This window comes from Suricata suricatta, chromosome 8, assembly GCF_006229205.1.
Source record: "Suricata suricatta isolate VVHF042 chromosome 8, meerkat_22Aug2017_6uvM2_HiC, whole genome shotgun sequence".
In the NCBI taxonomy this organism is placed as follows: Eukaryota; Metazoa; Chordata; class Mammalia; order Carnivora; family Herpestidae; genus Suricata; species Suricata suricatta.
Window position 1 is genome coordinate 97877328 of NC_043707.1, and position 6000 is coordinate 97883327.

At 41.1% G+C, this 6000-nt stretch overlaps 1 long non-coding RNA gene across 1 annotated transcript in view; it reads left to right on the plus strand.

The window, feature by feature from the left end:
- LOC115299477 overlaps positions 1 to 5219 on the plus strand; it is a 51483-nt gene extending 46264 nt beyond the window's left edge. The window contains exon 4 of the long non-coding RNA XR_003912195.1: positions 5114 to 5219. This is a non-coding gene — a long non-coding RNA (uncharacterized LOC115299477). The remainder of the gene's footprint in view (positions 1 to 5113) is intronic.
- Positions 5220 to 6000: the final 781 nt, after the last annotated feature.

Sequence of the window (6000 nt, forward strand, 5' to 3'; positions counted from 1 at the left end):
AATTTTTATTTTTTTTAAATATTCTTTGCAATGTTATTTTTATCTTGATAACTGAGTTCTTGGGCATCCCCTTAAAGTCTGCTCCTGAGGCTAGTGTCTCACTCTCCTTACCCTCATTCTGGCCCCAAAGTTCATCTCTTATTCATTTGGCACCTCTAGTCCTTAGCATGGCGTCAGGACCTGGAATGCATATAGAACCTCCTGTTTGTTTGCTGATGTGATTTATTGTGCTACATCTTAAATATGGAGCATTTTGAAAGAGGAACTCTCTAGCTGATTGGCATGAATCACTTTCCTGTCCGTAGAAACAGACTTTCCCATGCCTTCGGCTGCCCACTGTCTGGGTAAATGAAGCATTTCTGAGATGAAGGGTTTTGTAAATGTGCCTTAGAGCACTCTGTTTGATTATCCATTTCATTATGATTGCTTTCCCTTACACAAACACTATCTAAATATTATGATGAGAAATAAAAACAAAACAGAAATACTGGAAGATGAAAAATGAAAACCAACAATCCCCTCTTCTTTCTCCAGGATTAAGTGTTGAGCAAAAGTATAAAACAATTACAGTTTCATCTAATTGACTGCAGCTGTGAAAATAGCCTAGCACACTAGGATGCTGGTGTCCCCTCATCCTACCCTATGAACATCTTGGAATCTGGGTTTGTTTCACTTTGGCCCAGGGCAAGGTGTATGTAGGAAGAATGAAACCATGCTTACTGGTTGAGGGAAAGGTATCTATCTTTTCATAATAGTCAAACTGGAGCTAAGCCCATGGGATTTGATTATTTCAGGGTTCTGATTTCCAGAACTCCCTTGTCAAGAGGAAAAGGGCCATCAGGCGTTCAAATAGACTAGTGAAGGTCAGAGCAATGGTCTGCCTTCTAGACTTCACCTCTTGTGTGGGAGATGGAAACTTTGTTGGTCAGCATGTGTCAGACACTTTAAATATGTTGTGGTTTCATGCCACCTGGGTGGCTCAGTAGGTTAAGCCTCTGACTCTTGGTTTCAGCTCAGGTCATGATCTCGCGGTTCATGGGATCAAGCCCTGCATCGGGCTCCAAACTGAGAGTGCAGGCTTGCTTGGGATTCTCTCTCTCTCTGCCCATCCCCTGCTCATGCACTCTCTCTCTTAAAATAAATAAACCTAAAAAAATTGTTGTGATTTCATTTTATCCTTGGAAATATGTGTTTTATCTGCATTATATAAATGAAGAGATACGACTTTAGATTGGTTAATGACTGAAGGCTAAATACCTTCTCAAATGAGTAGTGTGGAATTTGGGATTTGGACCTTCATTGCTTGACTCTGAACGCCATGGTTTTTCTATGACATTATGCTCCACAACCTGCTACTCTCCACAGGACTCCTTGGAATCCAGCCTCTCTACCTTTCCCCCTGCCTTGCATCTCTTACCCATGTTCTAAACCTCCAACTTCCCGGAACTTCACTGTCGTGCTCTCGGCTGCTCCAATCTCTTTTCCTTGTCATCAGAGTCTCTCAGGAGTGGCCTCTTTTCTAGTCTGAGATTTTGTTTTAGAGCCTGGAAGTTTAAGGCTGAAGGGGATCACCAGAAAGAACCTCTACAAAGGGAGGAGCATGTTAATTTTGTTTTTCATAAGATCCCTAGCACTCTAGAAGAGTACTTGGTAAATAAGAAGGTGCCTAATAATAATGTACTGAATATATCAATTTAAAAAACACACCCAAGGACCTTGATTCTTAAATTTTTATTTATTAAAAAATTTTAATTAATTAATTAATTAATTAATTTAGAGTTTATTTTGAGACAGAGAGAGTATGAGTAGGAAAGAGGCAGAGAGAATTCTTTGAATCTTAAGATTTTATTAATTTAAAAATCCTTTTAAGTTTAAATTTAAGTTAAATTAATTTAAATTTTTAAATTTAAAATCTATTTATTTATTTATTTTGAGTTTATTTATTTTGAGAGAGAGAGAGAGAGGGTGTGTGTGAGTAGGAAAGAGGCAGAGAGAGAGACTCCCAGGCAGAATTTGTGCTGTCAGCAAAGAGCCTGACATGGGGCTCCATCTCATGAACCATGAGATCATGACCTGAGCCAAAATCAAGAGTCTGATGCTTAACCAACTGAACCACCCAGGTGCCCCTAGAATTTTATTTGATGAATTATTATATCAATATCATAAATTACATTTTTACTATAATGCTTGTTAGTGTTTTCTTAGATTCTGATGGGATATTAGTTAATAGAGTTTTGGTTTTTCAACTGTTACAGTGTTTATTTAAAAATCACAGTGGGGTCACCTGGGTGGCTTAGTTAGTTGAGCATCTGACTCTTGATTTCAGCTCAGGTCATGATTCCAGGGTCCTGGGATCAAGCTCTGCATCAAGCTCTGCTCTGAGTCTGGAACCTGCTTAGAATTCTCTCTCTCTCTCTCTCTCTCTCTCTCTCTCTCTCTCTCCCCCTCTTTGCCCCTCTCCCCCACTCATGCTTTCTTTCCCTCTTTAATAAAAAATTTAAAAATACAATTAAAAAAAGACCTTATGATCCAATAATCCCACTTCTGGGTATTTATCTGAAGGAAATGTAAAAGCTAACTCAAAAAGATACTGCAAGTCTTTGTTTACTTCAGCATTATTCATAATAGCCAAGGCATGCAAACAATCCACTGACAGATGAATGGATAAAGAAAATGTGGAAGGTATGTGTGTACACACACATACACACACACACACACACACACACGGAATACTGTTCAGCCATAAAAAAGAAAATCCTATTTGCAACAGTAAGGAGTGACCTTGAGGGCTAAGTGAAATAAGTCAGACAGAGGGCGACAAATACTATACTTATATGGAGAATCTAAATACCCCCCTTCCCCAAACAAATACACAAAACCGTTGAGACGATAAATACAGAGAACAGATTGGTGGTTATCAGCAGTGACAGGTGCAGGGTGGGCATAAGGTAAAGGGGGTCAAGAGGTTGAAAATTCTTGGTATAAAATAAGTAAGTCCAGGGGCTGTAATGTTCAACTATAGTGACTATAGTTAATAATGCTGTATTACAGATTTAAAACATGCTGAGATCTTAAAAGTCTCTTACCATAAGAAAAAACATTTGTAATTATGTATGGTGATAGATATTACCTTGACTTATGGTGGTGATCATTTCACAATATATACATATATTGAATCGTTATGTTGTATACCTGAAGCTTATATAATGCCTCATGTCAACTACATCTCAATTAAAGAAAGAAGACCCTCCCCGATGGGATCATGGGTACAGGCAGAAACCCCAGGTGACTGTTGTAAAAGTACCGTTACACCAGCAAGGCAGTGCTTCTTCCATAGGAGCACCAGAGGATCCCTATTTGGCTTCTACCAAAAGCAGTTCTATGAGATCATAGTAAGCAAATGAGTTTATGAGGAAAATGATAGAGAAGCAAACCTCTGCTTACTGTGAAAAAGAGCTTTCCAGCAACTAGAGCTTGCCCAAAGATGGAATGGACTAATAGAGCAGTGAGCTTCCTGTCTTCAAAATTATTTAAGGAAAGCCCACATAGACATTTGTTAGGTCACCTTGAGTTTCTAGCTTGTGGGTTTAAAGAACCGTCTCACCCCCGAAGTACAAACAAAAAAGTAGACAGGTGCAGAAAGAAGACTTAAAAAAAAAAGTTTATTTATTTGTTGAGAGAGAGAGAGAGAGAGAGAGAGAGAGAGAGCGAGCAAGCATGCATGCAAACAGAGGGAAAGGTAGAGAGAGAATCCCAAGCGGGCTCTGTGCTGTTAGCGTGTAGCGGGACACATGGGGCTCAGTCTTACAAACTGGGAGATCATGACTTGAGCTGGTCAAGAGTCAGATGCTTAACTGATTGGTCCCATGAATCTTGTCTACATTGGGACTTAGCATCTGTGTGAAGTCGGGCATGAAGCACCGAGTCTAAAGCTCTGAACTTGGAATCAGAAGCCCTGGTTTCTTCATGAAACACTGAGCAGTTGTTTGACCTTGGACAAGACCCTGAGCCTAAGGTTTCTTTGAATGGTAGAATTTCATCTGTAGAAGTGTGTGCTTTGAATTAGGGAGAATTGATACTCTCAGGGAGGGTCTGTATCAGCTTTGGGAGATAACAATGTTAAACAGTCTCCTGCAGACGGATTCCCTTCACACACATCTCAGAGCCAGGTGAGTGGTGCTGGTGGCTATTCCCTTCTCTTCATGCCCAAGAGATCCCTTGAACAGTGCCTTGCATCTTCTGTCCTAGGGACATGTTTGTTTGGAAGTGTGACCTGTAGACTTTGAACCAAACCCAGAGGAATGTTTCAGGTTTGCTCTTGGCAAAGTCCTTCTTTCCTTGCTCCCTAATGAAGGATTGGAAGGCTAAGAGAGGCCTCATGTGGCTCTTCTTGGCTGTTGCCTCCCTCTTTAAACAATGGCTGGATGCGTTCTGTAGGAAGAAAAGGAAACATATGGATTGAATTTTTCCCAAGTGCACTGTGGCCTAGGAGTAGATTGGAGGCTGGGTGTGGGGGCGAGTAGAGAGGAAGTCTTTGGCACAGCACACCACACCGGGGAACTTAGTGAATCCTGGGTCTCATGAGAAGTGGTGGGGTGGGGGCAGGGGGTCAATAACTAGCTGTGGCCAGGTGTGCTCTGAACTGGCTGTAGTGGGACAGGCCATTACAGGGGACCTTGGGAAATGGAAGAGTAAGTGGAATGATATTGTAATGGGAAATAGGGAAGGTGTGGTTAATAAGTCAGGCAGAGGCATCCAAAGTTTCTAGAGAGTTCTCAAGGGTCTGAATATGGAGGGTTCTGAGGAAGGCAGGTCTGGCTGTATCCCATACCTTGTACACTGGGATTGAATGTTTGGAATTTAGTTAAGTTTAATCAGAAAAGCATTAGACAATGTGCTTCTGACATCACTTGCCAAATTACTTAGGACTTATCAAATGGTGAGTCATGATGGGGCCTCTCTTGCTGGCATTATAGATACATTTGTAGATGGCAAGTTGGACAGCAAGAAGGGGAGGATTTGGATTGTTGATGAGTTAGAAGTACATCTGTGTGCCTTTGTACAAGTTGTGCTTCCATTTATAAAGACCTCTCATCTTTCTCTCTCTTTGCAGCCAGTCGTGCCTGTCCCTTCAATGCCTGAGCTTCCTTGCTACCTACACTAGCAAGATTATGATCTCCAGGACTAACAAGCCACATAAAGCTCCCTTGACACATGAACATGAGGTTTGGGAATAATCTCTCCCTTTACATGTGCATCCCTTATTCCAGACATCCATGAGCATAGTGTTGTGCTCCTTCTCTCTCTCTCTCTTTAATATTTGAAATTTATTTATTTTGAGAGAGAGAGAAAGAAAGAGAAAGAATCCCAAGCAGACTCCGTGCTAACATGAACTCATGAACCATGAAATCATTACCTGAGCTGAAATCAACAGTTGGATGCTAAACCCACTGAGCCACCCAGTGGGCCCTGCTGCCTCTTGATTCAGAGCCTGGGTGCTTATTTCTGTCCTACTGGTTGAGAGTGAAATCCTAAAAATGAGCAGTAGTCTATTAGCCTGACGCTATCCCAGTACTCATCACCTTTTGATGAAGGGAATCTTGTGCCTGACTTCTATCATCATTTTTATTTTCATTTAATTTAATTGTATTTCATTTCATTTTACTGAAAGTGTTTATTTATTTTGAGAGAGAGGGAGACTGGGGGAGGGGGAGAGAAAGAGAGAGACAGACAGACAGACAAAAGAGAGAATTCCAGGCAGGCTCCACATTGTCAGCATAGAACTCAACACAGAGCTCGAACTCATGAACGGTGAGATCATAACCTGAGCCGAGATCTAGAGTTAGATGCCCAGGTGCCCCCATTATTTTTAGACTGAACCTTTTTAGTTTACATGTGGCACCAAGAACACTCAATGCCCTGAAACCTGAATGACGTACCTCACCTCACTTCTTTGTATTCAGATTCTCCTTTGATTTTAGACTAGACTAGAGTGACTCT